This window comes from Elephas maximus, chromosome Y, assembly GCF_024166365.1.
Source record: "Elephas maximus indicus isolate mEleMax1 chromosome Y, mEleMax1 primary haplotype, whole genome shotgun sequence".
Lineage (NCBI taxonomy): Eukaryota > Metazoa > Chordata > Mammalia > Proboscidea > Elephantidae > Elephas > Elephas maximus.
The window spans coordinates 6,217,166-6,244,696 of NC_064847.1; positions in this window are offsets into that span (position 1 = coordinate 6,217,166).

The window sequence follows — 27,531 nt, forward strand, 5'->3', positions numbered from 1 at the left end:
GCATAGTAGAGTATATGATTGTCCCATTTCAAGTGGCCAGTAACAGTCCATTTCAGCTCACTAATGCCTAGGATATCCATGTTTATCCCTTCCATTTTTCTTGGGCGGGGCAATTTCCAAGTTTCCTAGATTCATACTTTGTACATTCCATATGTCGATTATTCATGGATGTTTGCAGCTGTTTTTTCTCATTTTGAGTCATGCAACATTAGCAAATGAGGGTCCCAAAACTTTACTCCATCCACATCATTAAGGTCGACTCTACTTTGAGGAGGCAGCTCTTCCCCAGTCATCTCTTGAGTGCCTTCCAACCTGGGGGGCTTATCTTCTGGCACTGTATCAGAGAATGTTCTGCTGCTATTCATAAGATTTTCCCTGGCTAATGCTTTTCATAAATAGTCTACACGGTCCTTATTCCTAGTCTTAGTCATGTATTATAAAACTAATAACTGACTTCTCACTAGAAAATAATGAAGGTCAGTAGGCAATGAGGTGACATATTCAGTGTCCTGAAAGAAAAACTGTCCACCAAGAATCTTATATGAATCAAAATTATCTTTTAAGATGAAGACAAAATAACGATATTTCCAGATAAATGAAAACCAGAATAATCTCTTGCAAGCTGACCTGTTTTAGAAGAAATAAAATTTTGAGGCTATAAACAAGTAAAGCAAGATGGAAATCTAAATCTATATCAAAACACAAAGAGCACTACTAAAGGTAATTATAGAATTATAAAATACAGTATAAATGCATGTATGTCTACTCTTTGGTGATTTGAAACACAATTGTATAAAACAATACGTATATACTAGCGTTATTTGCTCTATAACGTATAGAAAGGCGGTATATTTAACGGTGGGCACCGGCAGGAGGTGCATGGATGCAGTTATGTGGGTTAGAGATGACACCCTGAACGCACAAGAACAAGTGAAGAGAACGTGAAATTGTAAGTAAGAAAGTAAATAGAACAAACTCTATAAATAGATGCATTTTTTTTCTGACTTCTTTATAGACCTATAAAGACATTTAAAGTAACAAAACAGTGTGTTGCTGGTTATGTAACATACACACGTACAGTATGTATAACAATACTAGCACAAATAGCAAGAAGAAGAAATACAGCCACACAGGATTAATGTTTGTATATTTCACTGCAATTAAGTCTAAATCTGAAGTACATTCTCATTAGTTAAGATGTATATAGTAAGCCTTAAAGAAACTACCAAAAATAATTCAAAAACACAGTGAAAAAATCATTAAAGAAATAAAAATGTCAAGCAGAAAATATTAATGCAAAATAAACCAGTAAAAGAGAAACATAGGAACAAAAGAACATGAGACATTTAGAATACAAAAAGAAAAATAGCAGTAAAAATCCAACTGTATCAATAATAATACTGAATTTGAATGGATTAAATACAGTCAGCCCTCCATGTCCAGGGGTTCTACATCTGTGGATTCAACCAACTGCGGATCAAAAATATTCAGGGAAAAAAACACAGACAAGTTTCAAAAAAGCAAAACTTGAATTTAGCATATGCCTGAAAACTACGCCAAATCCATGCAAATGAATTGATGTGTAGGCATAATCTACTGTAGCCTCCCACCATTTCACAGATCCTCAGTCTCTTTCCAACCCTGGTTGTTTGAGCATCATTCATCTTGTATCTCGAGAGTTAGATACTTTTGTGCGCTTTGATTCTGTAAAAGAACTGCTCCTAAAAAGCAATGAAGTGGTCAGACCAACCCCTCAAAGGCTAAGTGTGAGGGGGTTGAGGAGAGCGAGAGGAAGAAGCTTAAGGCTAATAACGAATGACTGGCTAGCTATGTAAAGTGCTGCAGCCTCAAGAACTTAAAGATCAGGGGCGAAATGCCACGGGCTGATGCCCAGACACCATCAGCTCAAGCAACTCACAGAACAGAAAGGCTACATTCCAGAGCAAGTCTTCAGTTGTGGTGAAACAACTATTTACATAGCATTTGCATTCTATTAGGTATTGTAAGTAAACTGGGGATGATTTAAAGTATGTGGAAGTCTGTGCATAGGTTATATGCAAATGCTGCACTATAAAAGGGCCTTCCTTCAGCATCTGCAGATTTTGGTATCCATGCGGGTCCTGCAACCAATACCCACATACCAAAGAATAGCTGCACTATCAAAAGACAGCGATTAGTAAGATGGCAGTGTGAGCAGATCTAAGATCCTGACCCTTGCCACAAGAACACCAGTAAAAGACAAGGATGAATCATATGGTAGAAAAAGCACTCTTCCAATACCCTCTCTCCCCTTACTAGGATGACCCATTGGTCTAATAGCCACCCCATGTTACCAGCCATTCCATGAATCTTCTGTGCACTGAAAAGTGCCCAAGGTCTCTCTCCAAAACCAAAAGCATATATATCCTGGGTGGACTATTCAGGGTGTCTCCACTGCTCCTTTTCTTACCATAATATGACTAAGATTGGCCATATATCATTATAGGCGCATCAGGGTGGACTGTTCAGGGTGCACTAACCCTCACCCTCCCAGTGCAGCAAGCACCCTCCACAGTGGATCAAGAGCTGCCTCACACTATCAGCTGGTGAAGAAAACTGCCAAACCATGGGAAAGACCCCTGATTTCTGGCCACAAAACCAAAATCACAGATTACCTGGGTGGACCGCTTAAAGTGCCCTCATCCCTCTCTCTCTCTGCATAGCAGAGGAATGACACTACTGTTCCGGAAGCCCCCCTACACCATCATCCAGTGCACAGAATTTTGTGTTCACTAAGAAGGGTTCCTGACCTCTGGCTCTAGAAGGCAAAGCATAAATGTCCCAGATGGACTGTTCAGGATGCCCCATTCCTCTTAGTGCAGTAGATCAATAGCTCTAGCATCCCAGTAGTCACTGCACACCAGCAACTGGAACATGGAACTCTTGTGCAATGGAGAGAGGCCTAGGTCTAAACTAAAAGCAGACTATTTAAGATCAGTGTTGAAAACACCGTAAAATTGGTGATGTAAGGAAGCCCAACACTTGGTAAAATTCTAATGTCCTGGTTTCATCAAAAAATCGTGAGGACAGATGCTTCCAGTGAGCCCTCTTTACAACAAAGACCAAAAAAAAAAAAAAAAAAAAAGTGAAATGAGTGTATTTATGACAAGCTAGGAGCCCTGAGCATCAAAACCAAGCTTAGAAAACGAATTGAGGGGCAGGGAGAGGAAGAGACAGTTCAGAATCTGGAGTGGAGTAACCAGACCTGAATCACGGGAAGTCCTCAGGCACGATTCCCAGGATGGCGGCAGCAGGTTAGTACTAGCATTCAGCAGCAGTTTCCTCTGAGAGAAGCAGCCAGCCCAACAGCCTACTCACACCGATGGCACCAGAGAAGAACAGTGCTCTTGGAAAAACGTTAAGTACTTGCGTATATTTTACCATACCCCACCAGACCTCCGTTCCCAAGACGGTTACAGTGGCTGACGTCACTGGGCCTGAGATAGGCCCTGTTGAGCACCTAGACCCGTCCTCCCAGGCTTGGAGAAGGAGTAAATTTGCAATTGCAGGAAAAGGTAATTTGCCAGCTCCACTAACTGGCGGAGCTAAGGACAGAAGCAGCTCCTGTCCAGGTATAAATGGTCCGTAGACTTTGAGTACCTTTTCCCTCTGCATGGACCTGTGTGGGCGTATTTCAGGAGAATAGGCCCTTGTTGGCAGACTACAACCGTTTCACCTGTGAGACGGAGAAGTGGGTGTTTGATGTTTGACATTGCCTGTTAAACAGGGTACTCACCTATCCACATCAGGCGCCTAAGGACTCGTGGCCCCACTCAGGTCACCCAACCACCTACTACAGGTGTCCAAGGCTAACTGGTACCTCTCAGTCCTTACATCCAAAAACATTGCATGCCCATGGTCTGTCTGCAGAACCTACCCAACTGTACACTCTAGGGAACAGGGACATGCTTTCCTCAGAGACACATGTGGGGTGATTCTCAGCCCCCTGCCTTGTTCAGAGACTGACCCCGTGTTGCAACCAGATACCAGTACCCACACCAATCACTTCTGCTCCTCTAAGACTGTAGGACACACACTTGGTGATCAGCTACCTGGACACTCGAGCTGAATTCGTACAGGAAAAGTGAATGGCCTCCTAGGCTGATATGCCTGATAACAACTCTAGCCATACAGGGACAGGACATCAGAGCTCCAAAGGCGAAAATAATCAAGCTAGCTCACTCAACCAACATGTTTGGGTATATCAAAACAAAACAAAGAAGGTACGACACAGTAAGCAAGCATAAACTAATATAATAACATAGATGGTCAGAAACAACAGTCAATATCAAGTCACGTAAAGAAACAGGCCGTGTTCGCCTCAACAAGGTCTGAAAACAAAGAATCCAGGGATCTTCTAGATGAACGTGCATTCCTGGAATTACCAGAGCCAGAATAGAAAACATTAATATACAGACCCTTCAAGACATCAGGAAGGAAATGAGGCAATATGTAGAACAAGCCAAGGAACACGCAGATAAAGCAATTGAAGAAATTAGAAAGATTATTCAGGAACATAATGAAAAATTTAATATGCTGGAAAAATCCATAGACACACAGCCATCAGAAATTCAGAAGATTAACAATAAAATTACAGGAGTAGACAATAGAAAGTCAGAGGAACAAAATTGAGCAAGTAGAAGGCATAATTTCTGAACAGTAAATTCATACCTATCCAGAATTACGCTGAATGTAAATGGACTAAATGCATCAATAAAGATACAGAGAGTGGCAGAACAGATTAAAAAACACAATCCTTCTATATGCTGCCTACAAGAGACACACCTTAGACACAAACAAACTAAAACTGAAAGAATAGAAAAAAATATATCAAGCAAACAACAATCAAAAAAGGGTGGGAGTGGCAATATTAATTTCTGATGAAACAGACGTCAAAGTTAAATCCATCATAAAGGATAAGGAAGGACACTATATAATGATTAAAGGGACAATATACCAAGAAGATATAACCGTATTAAATACTTATGCACCCAATAACAGGGCTGCAAGATACATAAAACAAACTCAGCCTTAGAAAGTGAGATAGATAGCTCCACAGTAACAGTAGGAGACTTCAACACACCACTTTTGGTGAAGAACAGGACATCAAGAAAGAAGCTCAGTGAAGACACAGGAGATCTAAATGCCGCAGTACACCAACTTGACGTTATAGACATGTACAAAACACTCCACCGAAGAGCAGCCAAGTTTACTTTCTTTCCTAGAGCACATGAAACATTCTCTAGAATAGAGCACATATTAGCTCATAAAGGAAGCCTTAGCAGAATACAAAACACTGAAATATTACAAACCATCTTCTCTGACAACAAGGCCATAAAAGTAGAAATCAATAACAGAAAAAGCAGAGAAAAAAATCAAACACTTGAAAACTGAACAATACCTGCTCAAAAAACAATGGATTATAGAAGACATTAAGGAGGGAACAAAGAAATCCATAGAATCCAATGAGAATGAAAACACTTCATATCAGAACCTTTGAGACACAGCAAAAGCAGTGCCCAGAGATCAATTTATTTCAATAAATGCGTGCCTCCAAAAAGAAGAAAGGGCCAAAATCAAAGAATTATCCCTACAACTTGAACAAATAAAAAGAGAACAACAAAAGAAACCATCAGGCACCAGAAGAAAACAAATAATAAAAATTAGAGTAGAACTAAATGAGATAAAAAACAGAAAAACAATCCAAAGGGTTAACAAGACCGAAAGCTGGCTCTTTGAAAAAATCAAGAAAATTGATAACCCACTGGCAAAACTGAAAAAAGCAAATCAGGAAAGGAAGCAAATAATCTGAATAAGAAATGAGAGGGGCGATATTACAGCAGACCCAACTGAAATTAAAGGAGTCATATCAGATTACTATAAAAAACTGTTTTGTAACAAATTTAAAAAAATAGAAGAAATGGGTGAATTCCTAGACACACTATCTAAACTAACACAAACAGAGGTAGAACAACTAAATAGACCCATAACAAAAGAGATTGAAAAGGTAAGCAAAAAAAAAAAAAAAAAAAAACCAACAAAAAAAAGTCCTGGCCCAGAGGGCTTCACTCAGAGTTCTACCAGACTTTCAGAGAAGAGTTAACACCACTACTACTAAAGGTATTTCAGAGCACAGAAAAGAATGCAATACTCCCAAACTCATTCTTTGAAGGCACCATATCCCTGATAGGAAAACCAGGTACAGATACTACAAGAAAAGAAAATCACAGATCTATATCCCTCATGAACGTAGATGTAAAAATCCTCCAAAAAATTCTAGCCAGTAGACTTTAACAACATATCAAAAACTAATTCACCGTGACCAAATGGGATTAATACTGGGTATGCAAGGATCGTTCAACATTAGAAAAACAATGTCATCCATAACAGAAATAAAAGATAAGAATCACATGATTTTACCAATTGATGCAGAAAAGGCGTTTGAGAAATTTCAACACCCATTTATGATAAAAACTCAGCAAAATAGGAATAGAGGTAAAATTCTTCAACATAATAAATGGCATTTATACAAAGCCAACATAGTCCTAAGGGGAGAGAGCCTGAAAGCATTCCCCTTGAGATCGGGAACCAGAAAATAATGCCCTTTATCACCACTCTTATTCAACACTGTGCTGGGGGTCCTAGTCAGAGCAATTAGGCTAGACAAACAAACAGCACCCACATTGGCAAGGAAGAATTAAAATTATCTCTATTTGCAGATGACATTATCTTATACACAGAAAACCCTAAAGAATCCTGAAGAAAGCTACTGAAACTAATAGAAGAGTTTAGCAGAGTATCGAGATACGAGATAAACATACAAAAATCAGCTGGATTCCCCTACGCCAACAAAAAGAACATCAAAGAGGAAATCACCAAATCAATACCATTTACAGTAACACCCAGGAAGATATAATAGTTAGCAATAAATCTTACTGGAAATGTGAAAGACTTATACAAAGAAAACTACAAAACACTTCTGCAAGAAACTAAAAGAGACCTACATAAGTGGAAAAACACACCTTGCTCATGGATAGGAAGACTTAACGTTATAAAAATGTCTGTTCTACCAAGAGCGATCTATAGATTTAATGCAATTCTGATCCAAATCCCAACGACATTCTTTAATGAGATGGAGAAACAAATCACCGACTTCATATGGAAGGGAACAAGGCCCCAGATAAATAAAGCATTACTGAAAAAGAAGAACAAAATGGGAGGCCTTACTTTACCTGATTTTGTACCGGCACAGTATCAAAACAACCTGATACTGGTACAGCAACAGAGACCAATGGAACAGAGTTGAGAACCCAGACATAAATCCATCCACATATGAGCACTTGATATTTGACAAAGGCCCCAAAACAGTTAAATGGGGAAAAGACAGTCTTTTTAACAAATGGTGCTGGCGGAACTGGATATCCACCTGCAAAAAAATGATCAACACCCATACCTCACTCCATGCACAAAAATGAGCTCAAAATGGATCAAAGACCTAAATATAAAATCTGAAATGGTAAAGATCATGGAAGAAAAAATAGGGACAATGTTAGAAGCCCTAATACATGGCATAAATGGTACACAAAACATTACTAACGATGCAGAAGAAAAACTAGATAACTGGGAGCTCTTAAAAATCAAACGCCTATGCTCATGAAAGACTTCACCAAAAGAGTGAAAAGTCTACCTACAGACTGGGAAAAAGTTTTTAGCTATGACATTGCCGATCAGCACCTGATCTCCAAAATCTGCATGATACTGCAAAAATCCACTGCGAAAAGACAAATAACCCAATTAAAAAATGGGGAGAAGATATGAACAGACACTTCACTGAAGAAGGCATTCATGTAGTTAACAGATACATGAGGAAATGCTCACAATCAATAGCCATTAGAGAAATGCAAATCAAAACTACAATGAGATTTCATCTCCCTCAATCAAGGCTGGCATTAACCCAAAAAACACAAAATAGTAAATGTTGGAAGGATTGTGGAGAGACTGGAGCACCTATACACTGCTGGTGAGAATGTAAAATGGTACAACCACTTTGGAAATTGATTTGGCGGTTCCTTAAAAAGCTAGAAGTAGAACTACCATACGATTCAGCAATCCCACTCCTTGGAATATATCCTAGAGAAATAAGAGCCTTTACACGAACAGATATATGCACACCCATGTTCATTGCAGCACTGTGTACAGTGCAAAAAGACGGAAGCAACCGAGGTGTCCATCAATGAATGAATGGACAGACAAATTATGGTATATTCACACAATGGAATACTATGGCTCAATGAAGAACAGTGATGAATCTGTGAAACATTTCACAACATGAAAGAATCTGGAAGGCATTATGCTGAGTGAAATTAGTCAGTTGCAAAAGGAGAAATATTGTATAAGACCACTTTTATAATATCTCGAGGAATAATTTAAACAGAGAAGAAAATATTCCTTGAAGGTTACGATGGGGGGGAGGGAGGGAGGGTGGGAGAAGGGTATTCACTAAGTAGATAGTATATAATCTGGGTGACAGGGAAGAACACAAAATACTGGCGAGGTCAGCACAACTGGACTAAACCAAAAGCAAAGAAGCTTCCTGTGTAAACTGAAAGCTTCGAAGGGCAGCGTAGCAGGTGCGAGAGTTTGGGGACCATGGTTTCAGGGGACATCTAAGTCAATTGGCATAATAAAATCTATTAAGAAAACATTCTGCATCCCACTTTGAAGAGTGGCATCTGGGGTCTTAAACGCTAGCAAGCAGCCATCTAAAATGCATCAGTTGGTCTCAACCCACCTGGATCAAAGGAGAATGAAGAACACCAAGGACACAAGGTGGTTACGAGCCCAAGAGACAGAAAGGGCCACATAAACCAGAGACTACATCAGCCTGAGACCAGAGAGCTAAATGGTGCCTGGCTACAACCGATATCTGCCGTGATAGGGAACACAACAGAGAACCCCTGATGGAGCAGGAGAGCAGTGGGATGCAGACCCCAAATCCGCATAAAAAGACCAGCCTTAATGGTCTGACTGAGACTGGAAGGACCCCGGTGGTCATGGCCCCCAGACCTTCTCTTGGCCCAGGACAGGAACCATTCCCAAAGCTAACTCTTCAGACATGGATTGGGCTGGAACAATGGGTTGGAGAGGAATGCTGATGAGGAGTGAGCTCCTTGTATCAGGTGGACACTTGAGACTATGTTGGCCTCTCTGCCTCGAGTGGAGATGTGAGGGTAGAGGGGGTTAGAAACTGGCAAAATGGATACATAAAAGAGAGAGCAGAATGAGGGAGCAGGCTGTCTCATTAGGGAGAGACGAATTGGGAGTATGTAGCAAGGTGTACGTAAGTTTTTGTGTGAGAGACTGACTTAATTTGTAAACTTTTACTTAAAGTACAGTAAAATCATACAAACTCTCATTCATTGCTAGTAGTAATGGAGACTGGTACAGCAACTATGGAAAATGGTTTGGAAATCTGCAAAAAAATTAAACAGAATTAGCATATGACTCAAGAAACCCAATTGTATATGTGTAAATTCAGAAGATATAAAGGCAAGAATGAAAACGGAAAGCTGCAGACCAATGTTAACTGCAGCACTTTCCATAAGCGCCAACAAGTAGAAATGATGTAAATGTCCATCAGTAGATGAATGAACACAATGTGGTATATACATGAAATGGGATATTACTCAGCTATAAATAGAAATGATGTCCTGATACATGCCACAACATGGATGAACCTTGAAAACATTAAGCTAAGTGAAATCAGTCACAAAAGAACAAATACTGTATGATCTCACTTAAATGTTAAACAAAAAATTATATCGAAATCAAAGATTAGTGGTGACCAGGAATGGAAGGTCAATGAAACGGGGAGTTTTTGCTTAGAGTTCACTGAGTCTAAGTTAATAGTGATGGAATAACTCAGGAACGGGCAGTGAATGGTTGCACAACATGCAATCAAGATTTATTACATATGTAAAAATCGGGAAATAGTTTGTATTTTCATCACAATTAAAATTTTGTAAAATAGCATTTACACACAATCCACACACACACAGAACCTGGAAATGAGGGCCCATTTGGGTGAACAAAATCAAGGGAGATACATTGTACTGATGTAAAAACAAATAATAAAGATACTGAAAGAATACAACAATATTAAAGGGGCTCAGACAAAAAAAAAAACTATAGCAAAGAACAAAGGAAATTAGGAAAACTATGCATAAACAAAACTAGGAATAAAAAGAAAAGACACTACCAAAAAAAAAAAAAAAAGTAAAAGTACTGGAAATGAAAGGCAAAATAACCAAATGGAAAAATTTTAAAACTGATCCGAATTGGCAGAAGAATCAGCAACCCAGAAGATAAGCTAATTAAATTATGGAGGCTGAGGAACAGCAAAAGGGAAAGGCTCGAAACTGCTGAGCATCGTTTAAAGGAATTGTGGGAAAATATCAATTGAACTAACATAGGCATCATGAGAACCCCAGAAAAGGACTAAGGAGAGAAAAGGACATAAAGAACATTTTTAAAAATAGTGGCAGAAAGTGCCAAATCTGATGAAGGGCATGAATCTAAAAACCCAAGAAGAGCAATGAATTTCACTGAGACATATTACAATCAGGGTGTCAAGGACTAAAGAAAAAAAAAAAAAAGCCATGAGAGGAGAAAAGAAGCAATGAGTCATAAACAAGAAATCCCCAATAAGACACTGTCAATTCGACCTCAAAAACTTGGGGAAAAGAAAGCAATGGAATAATAGAATGATTTTTGTAAAGACTCATCAATCAATAACACTATAGCCTATTAAACTGCCCTTCATGAACGAGAGAGAAATTAAGACATTCCAGATAAATAAGGTGAGAGGGTACAGATCCACTTGACTAACTCTATAAGAAATACCAAAAAGTGTCCTTCAGATACGGAAGAAAGGACACTACGAAGTAGCTCAAAGCTGTACACAGAAACAAAGATGTGTATTAAAGGTAATGTCTTGGGCAAGTTTAAGGTCCAGTTTTAACGTATTCATGCTTGATAATTTGAATTACATGTCCTTCATGATTTATAATGACAAATGCATAAAAATTGATACCAATTTATGTAATGGTGCATAATATTTAAGATGTAATTGATAAGAATATAAACAGGAGGTGGGAAGGAATGGGATAGGTATAGAGGTTTTGTATGTTTCTGCAGACAGTCGGTATCAATTCAAAACAAATAGGTATAAATACAAAATTTTAAATATAACCATCATGATGACCACAGAGGAAATATTTTTAAAATACAAACAAAAGGAAAGGAGAAGAGGATCAAAGGAATTCAGTATGAAAAACCAACAAAACAAAAAAGTCTACCGTATTCAGGCAAATGAGAGACAAAGAAGGTATACAATACATGCATACACAAATATCTAAAGCTCAGCCCTTCTTTATCAGTAATTACCATGAATGTAAACTGACTAAAAGTTCCAGTCAAAATGCAGAGAGTGGCAGAAGACAGAGAGATATGTAGATGGGTAGATAGGTAGGTAGGTAGATAGATAATATGTGAATGGACTAGTATTTCCAAGAAATATATCTTACACACAAAGACACAAATAGGTTGGAAGTGAAAAGATTAAAAAAATAAATAAATAAAATCCTATGAAAATTTAACCAAGAGAGTTGAGGTGGCAATTTTAATATCACCCACAATAAACGGTAAGTCTAAATCTGTTATGAGACAAAGAAGAATGTTACATGATGTTAAGAGTCAATTCATTAAATTATAAATAGAAATGCACCTAGCATTAGAGCCCCGATATGAATAAAGCAATCACTAAAGAATTGAAGAAAGTCAATTCTGCAATTAGAGTTGGAGAGTTCAATATACCATTTTTAATAATGGAAAGAGAATCTTTTGGAAAGTTCAATTAGGATATAGAGGGGCTGAATGACACTATATATCAACTATACCCAGGAGCATATAGAGAAAACTCCACTCAACAACAGCAAAATCTGGTCTCAGTGCACACAGATCATTCTCCAAAAGGGACTATATATCAGGTCATAAAGTAAGTCTCAACAGTTTTTAAAAGATTGGAATAATACACAGAATTCTTATACTCCACAATGGAGTAAAATTATTAGTTATTAACAGAAGAAAATTTGGAAATATACAAATATGTGGAAAATAAGTAATATGCTATTAACCAACCAATGGATCAAGGGGAAAAAAGAAATTGGAAAATACTTGGAATTCAATGAAAATAAAAGCACAGTGTACCAAATTTTAGGAGAATCCTCAGAGGGAAATTCGTAAGGGTTAACACCCACATTAAGAAATAAGAAAGACTGAACATCAATGACTTAGATTTACAACATGATCAACTTTAAAAAAAGCAAATGTAAACCTACTAGAAAGAGAGAAATAACAAAGGTCAGAGCAGAGACAAAATAGAGAATAGAAAACAGAATGAATGCAGAAGCTGTTGTTTTGAAAAGGTCAATTGTCCAACCTCTAGCTAGACTGGCAAAGGAAAAAAGGAGAGAAGATGCAAATATTTAAAATCAGAAACAAGAGTGGTCAGCACAACCGGAATAAACAAAAAGCAAAGTTAAAAAACCAAACACTTCGAAGGCCAGAGTAGCAGGGGTGGGGGTCTGGGGATCAGGGTTTCAGGGCACATCTAGGTCAATTAGCATAATAATATCTATTAAGAAAACATTCTGCATCCCATTTTGTTGAGTGGTGTCTGGGGTCTTAAACACTAGCAAGCAGCCATTTAAGATTCATCAATTGGTCTCAACCCACCTGGAGCAAGAGAGAGTGAAAAACACGAAAGACACAAGGTAATTGTGCACCCAGGAGACAGAAAGAGCTACATAAAGCAGAGATTGTATAAGCCTGAGACCAGAAGAACTAGACGGTGCCCAGCTACAACCAGTGACTGCCCTGACAGGGAATGTAACACGGAATCCCTGATGGAGCAGGAGAGCAGTGGGATGCACACCTTAAGTTCCTGTAAAAAGACCAGACTTAATGGTCTGACTGAAACTGGAAGGACCCTGGAGGTCACGGTTGCAGATCATCTGTTGGCCCAAGACTGGAGCCATTCCCAAAGCCAACTCCTCAGACAGGGATTGGACTGGACTGTAAGATAGAAAATGATACCAGTGATTAGTGAGCTTCCTGCATCAAGGAGACATGTGAGACTATGTGGGAAAGTCCTATCTGGAAGAGAGATGAGAAGGCAGAGGGGGGCAGAAGCTGGCTGAATGGACACAGGGAATACAGGGTGAAGAGAAGGAGTGTGCTGTCTCATTAGAGGGAAAGCAACTAGGAGTACATAGCAAGGTGTATATAAATTTTTGTATGAAAGACTGACTTGTAAACTTTCACTTAAAGCACAATAAAAAAAAAAAGAAATAAAAACACACACACACAAAAGACGTGACTCTAATGCTTGCCACTTTTTTCCAAAAAAACAAAAACAAAAATATACTTCCTATTTATAAGGCTGCCATTATTTTGATATGAAGGCCAGACACATATTAAAAAAAAAAAAAAAAGGACAGGGACCAATATTCTATAAAAAATCGATGCAAAGATCATTAACAAAATCCTAACAAGCCAAATCCAAATGCATATTAAAAGGATTATACACCAAGATCAAGCTGGACTTGTTCCAAGAATTCAAGGGTGTGCCCTTAATAGAAAATAAATCAGTGTAATACACCACATTAATGAAAGGGAAAAATCACATGATCATTTCAGTCAATGTAAAGCAGACATTTGACAAACATCCAGTATGATTGCATGATAAAACAGTCAATAAAGAATAGGGAAAAAATCCTCAATACGATGAAGGGTATTTACTAAAATCTCATAGCTTACATTTTAGTCAATAGAGAACAAGCGGGAGATTTCTCCTCAAGAAGAGGAAACACAAAAAATGCTTGCTCTCACCATTAGTATTTAATATTGTATGAAAAATTTTAGTGGGAGCAATTAGGCAAGGAAAAAAAAAAAAGTACCCAAATCAGGAAGAAAGAAGAAAAGCTATCCCTTTTTGCAAATCATATAATCCTATATATAGATGACTCCAGTGCATCAATAACTAGATAACTAGAGCTAATACATGACTAGCTCACAGGCAAAATCCAAGATGAACACAAAAATCAATCCGGTTTTATATGCATTTCTAGATACGCCACTGAGATCACAAGAAAAAAGATAAAATAAATAGAACCTTACCAAATTAAAAAATTTATCAAATTATGAACAACGTGAAGAGACAACCAAATTTGGAGGAAAAAATGGGAAACAAGTGTAACTGATAAGGTCTTAATACCCAAAATATGTGAAGGACACCTACAACTTAACAAAAAGACAAGCAACCCATTTTGAAAAATTGACAAATTATTTGAATAGGCATTTCAACAGAGAAGAAATACAAATGACCATAAGCACATGCAAGGACGGTAAATGTCACCAGCCCTTATGGAAATGCAAATCAAAACCACAATGAGATATAACTTCACACCCACTAAGATGGCTATCAATTCCCTGGATGGTACAAATATTTAATGAGTTCAGCTGCTAACCAAAAGGTTTAAGGTTTGAATCTACCTAAAGTCATCTAGAAAAAATACTCCTGGTGATCTATTTTTGAAAAATCAGCCACTGAAAACTGTACAAGATGACAATTCTTCTCTGACACACACAGTGTTACCATAAGTCAAAACTGACTTGATGTTGTGGCAGTGGTTACACAACATTGCAAATGTACCAAACGTCACTATTATGTTAAATACTAAATTTTATTGCAAAAAACAAATGTTTCCAAATGGTAGTTATTTACTACTTGTATGTCATACTGTATAACAAAATAAAGATCACTTAAACGTAATAAAATCAGGGGACCAAGATGGCTGACAAGGCAGAAGTTTCCACAGAACCCACTTGCAACAAAAATGCAAAAGAAAAAAATTAATTGTTTACATGTGTGACAATCTAGGAACCCTGACCATCAAATACAGAACTAAGAAATCGACCTCAGTGACAGGGGAGCAAGAAACCACAGGCTAAAGAAGTGAGCAGTTCCGGAGCCCTGTGTGCCACGCCCTAGCCCTGAGCCCTTGGTGTGGTGATTTGGTGCCAGAGCAGTGGGGCTGATCCTGGCTTCCTGAGACAAGTCAAGCACAAGACACGGCCCTAACCCCTGGGGCAATCACCACGGAGACCCAACCAGCGCACAAATGTTACAAACCAACCTCAGTGAGAGGGGAACGAGACACCGTGCAGAAAAAAAAAACCCAGCCCTGATCCCTTGGTGTTGGGCTTTGGAGGGAGTGCAGTGGGGCTGATGGTGACTTCCTGAGACAAGGCAAGCACAGGACACAGCCCTAACCCCCAGGGGCAATCTCAGCAAGGACCCAGCCAGCGAACACAGGCTACACACCCCTCTGGAATCTGAGATAAGACAGCCCTCACCAAACAAGATAAGTGATTTTGTCTATTTTACCTTGCTACTCTCTCCTATCTATCTGATCCCTTCCCTTGGTATCTCAGCCAGCTTCATTAACATTCAAATTCCCTGGGCCAGAGAGAGAAGTGCTCTGTTTTTTTTTTTTTTTTTTGTTTGTTTTGTTTCTCTTTTTTCCCCTCTAACCCAGTCTCCTGGCCTGGGAAAACCAGCAATTAACAATCAGGGGAAAAATCCTTTCCTGACTTCCCTAAACTGGAATAACAGTACAGAAGCACCTCCATCCAGTCATAAAAGATCCACAGTCTTTGGCTTTCACCTCTACATGGAACCAGGTGGCTATTATAATGCAAAGGCAATTCTGTTAGAGATCTGACTGTAATTATTTCAGCTGAGCAATGGAGAGGTAGGGTTTGGAAGTCTGATACCGCTGTACCTATTAAATGGAACCCACATTACCCACAGCAGATAACTGAGGGCTGAGGCTACATCCACACCACCTAGCCACCTGCTAAAGGGGTCTGAGGATAGTGGTGCCTACCAGTCTTTAGATGTACAAGCATTGGGTGCCTAAGGTACAGCTGCAGAGCCCACCCAGCAGAGTGCTCTAAAGAACAGACATTCCTTCCTTACTGGCACTTGGGGGAAGGCTGTCAGCACCCTGCCCTTCTCGGAGTATGACCCCCCTGCCACTACTAGAAACTGGTGCATACAACCATCACCACTACTCTTCTAAGATAGTAGTTGAGTGCCTACACCACACACTATGGGGCCCACTATCAGGGCACCTGGGCAGATTCTATTCCAGAATAGTGAATGGACATATACCTGGCAACAGCTCAAACCAGCTGGTAACAGGACATAAGTGATTCAAAGCCTTCAACAATCAAGTTAGTGCACTCTAGTAGCCCACCTGGGTGTATTGAAACAACACAAAACAAGAAGATAAGACTCAGTCACCAAATATAAAATGAATCATTACAATAAGTTACAAATGGATTGGAGACAGCAGTCAATACCAAATCACACAAAGAAGCAGACCACGATTGTTTCTAAAAAACTCCAAATTAGAGAATCAAGACCTTTCCCTGATGAAGCTATGCTCCTGGAATTGCCAGATGTTGAATATAAAACACTAATATACAGAATGCTTCAAGACATCAGGGATGACCTCAGAAATGAAAGAAGGCAATCTACAGAAAAAGCCAAGGAACACACTGGTAAAGCAGTTCAAGAAATCAGAAAGATTATTCAAGAACATGGCAAAAAATTTAATAAGCTGCAAGAATCCATAGAGACCATTCAAAAATTGAAAAGATTAACAATAAAAGTACAGAATTAGACAACTCAGTAGGAAGTTAGAGGAGCAGAATCGAGGAATTGGAATGCAGAGTGGGGGAGTTGGAGGATAAGGCAATTGACACCAATATAGTTGAAGAAAAATCAGATAAAAAAATTTTAAAAAATGAAGAAAATGTAAGAATCATGTGGGACTCTATCAAGAAGAATAACCTGCGTGTGATTGGAGTTCCAGAGCAGGGAGGTATAACAGAAAACACAGAGAGACTAGTTGAAGATCAGCTGAGAGAAAACTTCCCTGGCATTGTGAAAGATGAAAGGATATCTATCCAAGATGTTCATCGAACCCCATATAAAATAGATCCCAAAAGCAATTCACCAAGACATGTTATAAATCAAACTTGCCAAAATAAAAGCTAAAGAGAAAATTTTAAAAGCAGCTGGGGATAAACAAAAAGTCACCTACAAAGGAGAGTAAATACGTTTGGGCTATTTGGCAGAAGCCATGCAGGCAAGAAGACAATGAGATGATACATAGAGCACTGAAGGAGAAAATCTGCCAGTCAAGAATCATATATCCAGCAAAACTCTCTCTCAAATATGAAGGTGAAATTGAGTCATCTACAGATAAACACAAGCTTAGAGAATTTGTAAAAACCAAACCAAAGCTACAAGAATTACTAAAGGAATTCTTTGGTCAGAAAATCAACAATATCAGATATCAATACAATACAAGGACACAGAATAGAACATCCTGATATCAACCCAGATAGGAAAATCACAAAAACAAAATAAGATTAATTTTTAAAAAAATACTGAAAACAGGGAATCATTGATGTCGTTATGTAAAAGATGACAATAATCAATAAAGAGGGATAAATACGGGAGTCATGGACCTTCAATATGTAGAGGAAACCAAGGCAATATAGGACGATACAAGTTAGGGTTTTATTTAGAAAAATAGGGGTAAATATTAAGGTAACCACAGAGGACTAACATTTCCATACTTCAAAATAAAAACCAAGATAAACGTAACAACTCAGCAAAAACGAATTCAACTACAATGAAAATGAGGAACACACAATTTACAAAGAAAAACTTCTCAGCACAAAAAAGTGGAAAAATGAAATTGTCAACAACACACAAAAAGGTATCAAAATGAGAGCAGTAAACATCTATAATTACGCTGAATGGAAATGGACTAAATGCACCAACAGACAGAAAACTGCAGAATGGATAAATAAAAATAATCCAGCTATATGCTGCCTACAAGAGACAGAATTGGACAACAAACAAACTAAAGCTCAAAGGATGGAAAAAAAAATATCAAGCAAACAACAATCAAAAAAAAGCAGTAGTGGCGATATTAATTTCTGACAAAATAGACTTTAGAGTTAAATCCACCACAAAGGATAAAGAAGGACACTACACAATGATTAAAGGGACAATTTACCAGGAAGATATAACCACATTAAATATTTATGCACCCAATGACAGGGCTGCAAGATATATAAAAGAAACTTTAACAGAATTGAAAAGTGAGATAGACACCTCCACAATTATAGTAGGAGACTTCAACACACCACTTTCGGTGAAAGATAGGACTTCCAGTAAGAAGCTCAAAACAGACACAGAAGATCTAATTGCCACAATCAACCACCTTGACATGTACAGATCACTCCACACAACAGCTGCAACATACACTTTCTTTTCTAGTGTGCGTGGAACATAGATCACATATTATTAGGTCATAAAGCAAATATTACAAAGCATCTTCTCAGATCATAAGGTCATAAAAGTAGAAATCAGTAACAGAAAAACCAGGCAAAAGAAATCAAATACTTGAAAACTGAACAATACCCTGCTCAAAAAAGACTGGTTTATAAAAAACATTAACGAGGGAATAAAGAAATTCGTAGAATGCAACAAGACTGAAAACACTTCCTTTCAGAACCTTTAGGACACAGCCAAAGCAGTGCTCAGAGGTCAATTTATATCGATAAATTCACACATACAAAAGGAAGAAAGGGCCAAAATCCAAGAACTTCCCCTACAACTTGAGCAAATAGAAAGAGAGCAACAAAAGAAACTGTCAAGCACCAGAAGAAAACAAATAATAAAAATTAGAGCAGAATTAAATGCATTAGAGAACAGAAAAACAAAATAGTTAACAAGACCAAAAGCTGACTCTCTGAAAAAATCAACAAAATTGATAAACCATTGGCCAGACTGACTAAGGAAATACAGGAAAGGAAACAAATAACCCGAATAAGAAATGAGACGGGCAACAGACCCAACTGAAATTAAATGACTCATATCACATTACTACGAAAACTTGTACTGTAACAAATTTGAAAACCAAAAAAAAAAAAAAAAAGGATGAATTCCTAGAAACACACTACCTACCTAAACTAACACAAACAGAAGTAGAACAACTAAATAGACCCATAACAAAAAAAAAAAAAAAAATTGAAAAGGTAATCAAAGAACTCACAACAACAACAACAAAAAACCCTAGCCCTGATGGCTTCACTGCAGACTTCTGCCAAACTTTCAGAGAAGAGTTAACACCACTACTACTAAAGGTATTTCAGAGCACAGAAAAGGATGGAATACTCCCTAACTCATTCTATGAAGCCAGCATATCCCTGACACCAAAACCAGCTAAAGACAGCCCCAAAAAAGAAAATTACGGAACTGTATCCCTCATGAACATAGATGCAAAAATCCTCAACAAAATTCTAGCCACTGGAATTCAACAATATGTAAATGATAATAATTGACCATGACCAAATGGGATTCATACCAGGTATGCAGGGGTGGTTCAACACTAGAAAACAATTAATGTAATCCACCATATAAATAAAACAAAAGAACCACATGATTTTATCAAGTGATGCAGAAAAGGCATTTGACAAAATCCAACGCTCATTCGTGATAAAAACTCTCAGCAAAATAGGAATAGAAGGAAAATTCCTCAACATAATAAAGGGCGTTTATACAAAGCCAATAGCCATCATTGTTCTTAATGGAGAGATTCTGAAAGCATTCCCCTTGAGAACAGGAACAAGACAAGGATGCCCCTTATCAACAGTCTTATTCAACATTGTGCCGGATGTCCTACCCACAGCAATTAGGTTAGATAAAGAAATAAAGGGCATCCAGATTGGGAAGAAAGAAGTAAAAGTATCTGTATTTGCAGATGATATGATCTTATGCACAGAAAACCCTAAAGAATCCTCAATAAAACTACTGAAACTAATAGAAGAGTTTAGCAGAGTATTGGGATACAAGATAAACACACAAAAGTCAGTTCGCTTCCTCTACACCAACAATAAGAACATCGAAGGGGAAATCACCAAATCAATGCCATTTACAGTAGCCCCCAAGAAGATAAAATACTTAGAAATAAATCTAACCATAGATGTAAAAAACCTATACAAAGAAAACTACAGGGTATTACTGCAAGTAACTAGAAGGCACCTACATAAGTGGAAAAACATACCTTGCTCATGGATAGGAAGACTTAACATTATAAAAATGTCTGTTCTACCAAAAGCCATGTATATATATAATGCACTTCTGATTCAAATTCCAACTACATTTTTAAATGTGATAGAGAAACAAATCACTAATTTCATATGGCAGAGTAAGAAGTCCCAGATAAGTAAAGCATTACTAAAAAAGAACAAAGTGGGAGTCCTTACTCCACCTGATTTTAAAACATATTACACAGCCACAGTAGTCAAAACAGCCAGGCACTAGTACAACAACAGACACCTAGACCAATGGAATAGAATTGAAAATTTAGATATAAATCCATCCACATATGAGCAGCTGATATTTGACGAAGGCCCAGTGTCAGTTAATTGGGGAAAAGATAGTCTTTTTAACAAACGGTGCTGGCATAACTGGATATCCACCTGCAAAAAAATGAAACAGGACCCATACCTCACACCATGCACAAAAACTAACTCCAAATGGATCAAAGATCTAAACAAAAAATCTAAAACAATAAAGATCATGGAAGAAAAAATAGGGACAATGACCAAACCCAGTGCCGTCGAGTCGATTCCAACTCATAGCAACCCTATAGGACAGAGTAGAACTGCCCCATAGAGTTTCCATGGAGCACCCGGCGGATTCAAACTGCTGACCTTTTGGTTAGGAGCTGTAGTACTTAACCATTATGCCACCAGGTTTTCCAGGACAATGTTAGGAGCGCTAATACAAGGCATAAAGAGAACACAAAACATTACTGAAAATGACGAAGAGAAACCAGATAACTGGAAGCTCCTAAAAATGAAACACCTATACTCATCTAAAGTCTTCACCAAAAGAGTAAAAAGACCACCTACAGACTGGGAAAAAATTTTCAGCTACGACATCTCTGGCCACTGCCTGATCTCTAAAATCTACGTGATGCTGCTAAATCTCAACCACGAAAAGACAAACAACCCAATTAAAAATTGGGCAAAGCATATGAACAGGTACTTCACTAAAGAAGACATTCAGGTGGCTAACAGATACATGAGGAAATGCTCTTGATCATTAGCCATTAGAGAAATGGAAATTAAAACTACAATGAGATTCCATCTCACTCCAACAAGGCTGGCATTAATCCAAAAAACACAATAAATGTTTGAGAGGCTGTGGAGAGAGTAGAACACTTATACACTGCTGGTGAGAATGTAAAATGGGAGAACCACTTTGGAAATTGATTTGGTGTTTCCTTAAAAAGCTAGAAATAGAACTACCATACGATCCAGCAATCCCACACCTCAGAATATATCCTAGAGAAATAAGAGCATTTACACGAACAGATATATGCACACCCATGTGTATTGCAGCACTGTTTACAATAGCAAAAAGATGGAAGCAACCAAGGTGCCCATCAACAGATGAATGGATAAATTATGCTATATTCACAAAATGGAATACTACGGATGGATAAAGAACAGTGATGAATCTGTGAAACAATTCATAACATGGAGGGAACTGGAAGACATTATGCTGAGTGAAATTAGTTGCCAAAGGACATATATTGGATAAGACCAATATTATAAGATCTTGAGATATAGTTCAAACTGAGAAGAACACATTCTTTTGTGGTTACAAGAGGGGGAAGGGAGGGAGGGTAGGAGAGGGTTATATACCGATTAGATAGTAGATAAGACCTACTTTACGTGAAGTGAAGGACAACACTCAATACAGGGGAGGTCAACACAACTGGACTAAACCAAAAGCAAAGAAGCTTCCTGTATAAACTGAATGCTTCGAAGGTCAGCAAAGCAGGGCCAGGTGCTTGGGGACTATGGCTTCAGGGAACATCTAAATCAATTGGCAAAATAAAATCTATTAAGAAAACATTCTGCATCCCACTTTGAAGTGTGGTGTCTGGGGTCTTAAATGCTAGCAAGTGGCCATCTAAGATGCATCAATGAGTCTCAACTCACCTGGATGAAAGGAGAATGAAGAACACCAAGCTCACAAGGTATTTATGAGCCCAAGAGATGGAAAGGGTTGCATGAACTAGAAAATACATCATCTTGAGACCAGAAGAACTAGATGGTGCCTGGCCACAACCGATGACTGCCCTGACTGGCAACACAGTTCTGAGGGAGCAGAACAGTGGGATGCAGACCCCAAATTCTCATAAAACCAGACTTCATGGTCTGACAGAGACTGGAAGGACCCCGGTGGTCATGGCCCCAGGCCTTCTATTGGCCCAGGACAGGAACCATTCCTGAAGTGAACTCATCAGACATGGCTTGGACTGGGCAATGGGTTGGAGAGATGCTAATGAGGAGTAAGCTACTTGGACCAGGTGGACACTTGAGACTTTGTTGGCATCTCCTGTCTGGAGGGGAGATGGAAGGGTAGAGGGGGTTAGAAACTGGCAAAACAGTCCCGAAAGGAGAGACTGGAAGGAGGGAGCGGGCTGACTCATTAGGGGGAGAGTAAATGGGAGTATGTAATAAGGTGTATATTAATTTATATGTGAGAGACAGACGTGATTGGTAAACTTTCACTTAAAGCACAATAAAAATTATTAAAAAAAAAAAAAGCGTTCCGTATCCCACTTTGAAGAGTGGCATCTGCGGTCTTAAATGCTAGCAAGCGGCCATCTAAGATGCATCAGTTGGTCTCAGCCCACCTGGAACAAGGAATGATGAAGAACACCAAAGACACAAAATAAGTATGACCCTAAGAGGCAGAATGGACCACATAAACCAGAGAGTACCTCAGCCTGAGACCAGAAGAGGTAGATGGTACCCGTCCACAACTGATGACTGCCCTGAGAGGGAACTCAGCAGAGAAACTGTGAGGGAGCAGGAGAGCAGTGGGATGCAGACCCCAAATTCTCATAAAAAGACCAGATTTAATGGTCAGACTGAGGCTGGAGGTACCCCGGAGGCCATGGACCCCAGACCTTCTGTTACCCCAGGGCAGCAACCATTCCCAAAGCCAACTCTTCAGACAAGGATTGGACCAGAATAGGGGCTGGAAAATGCTACTGGTGAAGAATGAGCTTCTTGGATCAAGTGGTCCATGAGACTATGTTGGCTTTTCCCATCTAGAGAGGACATGAGAGGGCAGAGGGGGCCAGATGCTAGCCAAATGGACACAAGAGAAAGAGAGTGGAGGGAAGTACTGTGCTATCTCATCAAAAGGAGAGCAATTAGGAGTGTATAGCAAGGTGTGTGTAAATTTTTGTATGAGAGACTGACCTGATTTGTAAACTTTCACTTAAAGCCCAATAAAAATTAATTAAAAAATAAAAGGTAAAAAAATCAAATTGATGTGTACTTATTTGTTTAAGATGGCTTTTTTTTCTTTAATGGAAAATACCAGGTGTTGACAAAGATATGGAAAAATTAGAACCCTCATCAATTACTGCTGGCACTGTAAAATAGGACAATCAGTGTGGAAAACAATTGTGGTTCCTCAAAAAATTAAACATACAACACAAAATGACCCAGGGTTCCACACCTGGATATATGGCTCCAAAACTGGAAGCAGGAATGCAATCAGATACGTGTACCTCACTGATCATTACAGCATTATTCACAATAGTCAGAAGGTATAAACTACTTAAATGTCCATCAACAGATTAATGGATAGACAAAATATGACGCAAATACACAATGAATATTACTCAGCCTTAAAGAGAAACGAAGTCCTGATACATGATACAAAATGGATAAACAATGAAAACATTATGCTGAGTGAAATAAGTCAGTCACTTAAGGAAAAATATTGTGTGGTACCACTTACTTGGAACTATCTAAAGTAGGCAAGTATACACACACACATAAAGAAAACCAAACCCATTGCCCTCGAGTGGATTCCGAGTCATAGCACCCTTGTAGGAAGGAGTAGACCTGCCCCATAGGGTTTCCAAGGAGCACCTGGTGGATTTGGACTGCCGACATTTTGGTTAGCAGCCTGAGCTCTTACCCCCTGTGCCACCAGGATTTCCAAGGCATGTGTTTAGAGACCAAATTTTATTAGTGGTTACCAGGGTGGCTCATTACTTAGAAGACACAGCTTCTGTTAAGGGTGATGAAAATTTTGGAAATAAATAATGGTTATTTTTGAACAAAATGATAAGCATAATTAGTGTCACTGACTTGTAAATGTAAATCTGTCTTAGAAGAAGTACAACCAGAATGCTCTTTAGAAGCAAGGATGGCGAGACTGCGTCTTACATACTTTCAACATGTTGTCAGAAGGAATCAGTTCCTGGAGAAGGACATCATGCTTGGCAGAGTACAGGGTCAGCAGAAAAGAGGAAGACCTTCAACAAGGTGGATTGACACCTTGGCTGCAACAATGAGCTCAAGCACAGCAACGATTGTAAAGGTGGCACAGGACCAGGCAAAGTGTTTCATTCTGTTGTGCATAGGGTCACTATGAGTTGGAACCGACCTGACGGCACCTAACAACAACATGCATGGTGTGTTGTACTTCCATTTTATTAGATTCTAATTATTTTCCGATTCTTTTCTTCCTCAACTTGTTGGTTGTTAATTGATGTACTGTCTGATTTTGACAAACTTGTGTATTTTCCAGTTTTTCTTCTGTTATTAATTTCTAATTTGACTCTTTTGTGGTCAGAGAATATATTTTGTATGATTTCAGTCTTTAAAATGTATTGAGATTTGCTTTGTCATGTAACGTATGGCTTTTCTGGAGAAGGATTCATGTGCACTAGAGAACAATGTATATTTTGCTGTTGTTGGGTAGAGTCCCATATGAGTGCTAGGTCAGATTAATTAATAGTGTCATTCAGGCTATCTGTTTCCTTATTTTGCTTTTTAGATATTCTGTCTGTTACTGAAAGTGTATTGAAGTTTCCAAATATAATTGTAGGCCTATTTCTCCCTTCAATTCTGTTAATGTTTGCTTTACATATTTTGGGGCTCTGGTGTTATATTTTTATGCATATGTATATTTATAATTGTACTTTCTTTTGATAAATTAGCCTTTTTATATAATGTTCCTTGTCTCCTATAATAGATTTTGACTTAAAGTCTATTCACCTAATGATTTAAAATGACTACACCAGCTCTCTTCTGGTTAGTAATTGCAGAAAATTTTCTGTCTCTTCACTTTCAACCTATTTCTATCTTTGGGTTTAAGATGTGTCTTTTATAGGCAGTATAAGGCTGGGTCTCTTTTTTGTTACTCATTTTTCTAGTCTGGCACATTTGGTCCATTTACATTGAGTAATTACCAATAAGGCAGTGCTCCCTTCTGCTGCTTTATTTGTGTATACACATATATTTGTGTGTATGTATATATACATATATGTACATAGCTTTTATACATAAATTGTACATATTTAACTTCTATATGTATAACTTGTATATATGTATTATTTGTGTGTGTGTGTAGAGAGAGGGAGATAGAGGTCCTGGTGATGCAATAGTTAAACACAAGGCTGCTAACTGAAAAGTTGAGAGTTAGAACCCATCAGCAGCTCCACAGGAGAGAAGACATGGCAATCTGCTCCCATAATAGTTGCAGCCTAGGAAACCCTATGGGGCAATTCTGCTGTGTCATATAGTGTCGTAATGAGTTGGAATCCACTCAGCAGCGCACAGCAACAACGACATACCTGTTTTGTCCATTCTTCCACCCGATATAGCCAGAATTTGTGTTTTGTCAACTTTTTTCTGTAGTGAAAAATTCCTTTCTCCATATATATATGTGTATATATATATATATATATATATATATATATATATATATATATATATATATATATATATATATATACATTCATTCTTCCTTGCTCCCTAAGGAGTAAGACCAGGGGAGTACCCTAGATGGTCACTCACAGACCTTTAAGACCCCACCATGCTACTCACCAAGGTAGAATGTAGAACATTTCCTTTATAAACTGTTCGGCCAGCTGAACTAGATATTCCCTGAGACCGTGGTCCCCCCAGCCCTGCGGCCAGCAATTCAGTCCCTCAGGGAATTTGGATGTGTCTGTGGAGCTACCATGACCTTGCCTTGTACAAGTTGTGCTGGATTCCCCAGTATTGTGTAGTGTCTTACCCTTCACCAGAGTTACCACTTTTTTATCTATTGTCTATTTAGTGTTTTTCCATCCCCACCCCTCCCTCCCTCATAACCATCGAAGATTGTTGATGTGTAAACATTTTTTTAAATGTGTAAACATTTTCATGATTTTTTACAGTAGTGGTCTTATACAATATTTATCCTTTTGTGATTATTTCACTCAGCATAATGCCCTCCAGACTCATCCATGTTGTGATATGTTTCGCAGATTTGTCATTGTTCTTTTATGTTGCATAATACTCCACGGTGTGTATGTACCATAGTTTATCCATTCATCTGTTGATGGGCATCTGTGTTGCTTCCATGTTTTTGCTGTTGTAAGCAATGCTTCAGTGAACATGGGTGTGCATATGTCTACTCACGTGATGACTCTTATTTCTCCAGGATATATTCCTAGGAGAAGGATTGATAGATCATACAGTATTTCCCTTTCCAGCTTTCTAAGGAAGCATTGTATCATTTTCCAAAATGGTAGTATCATTTTGCATTCCCAGCAGCAGTGCATAAGAGTTCCAATCTCCCCACTGCCTCCCCAACATTTATTATTTCCTGTTTTTGTGATTCCTGCGAGTAATGCTGGGGTGAGATGGTAACTCATTGTGGTTTGGATTTACATTTCTCTAATGGCTAGTGAGTGCAAGCATTTCCTCATGGGTCTGTCGGCCGCTTGAATGCCTTCTTCGATGAAGTGTCTGTTCATTTCCTTTGCCCATTTTTTAATTGGATTGTCTTTTTGTTGTATAGGTGTTGGATTTTCTTGCAGATTTTAGAGATTAGACTTTGTCAGATTTGCAATATTCAAAAATTTTTTCCCAGTCTGTAGGTTCTCTTTTTACTGTTTCAGTGAAGTCTTTTGATGAGCATAAGTGTTTAATTTTTAGAAGATCCCAGTTAACCTAACTTATCTTTTGGAGTTTGTGTGTTGTTGGTTATGCTTTGTATCCTGTAAATGCCATGTATTAGGGCCTCTAGCATTGATTCTACTTTTTCTTCTATGAGCTTTATAGTTTTTTGGCTTTATATTTAAGTCTTTGATTCATTTTGAATCAGTTTTTGTGTATGGTGTGAGGTATGGGTCTTGTTTCATTTGTTTGAAGATGGACATTCAATTTTGCCAGCACCATTTGCTA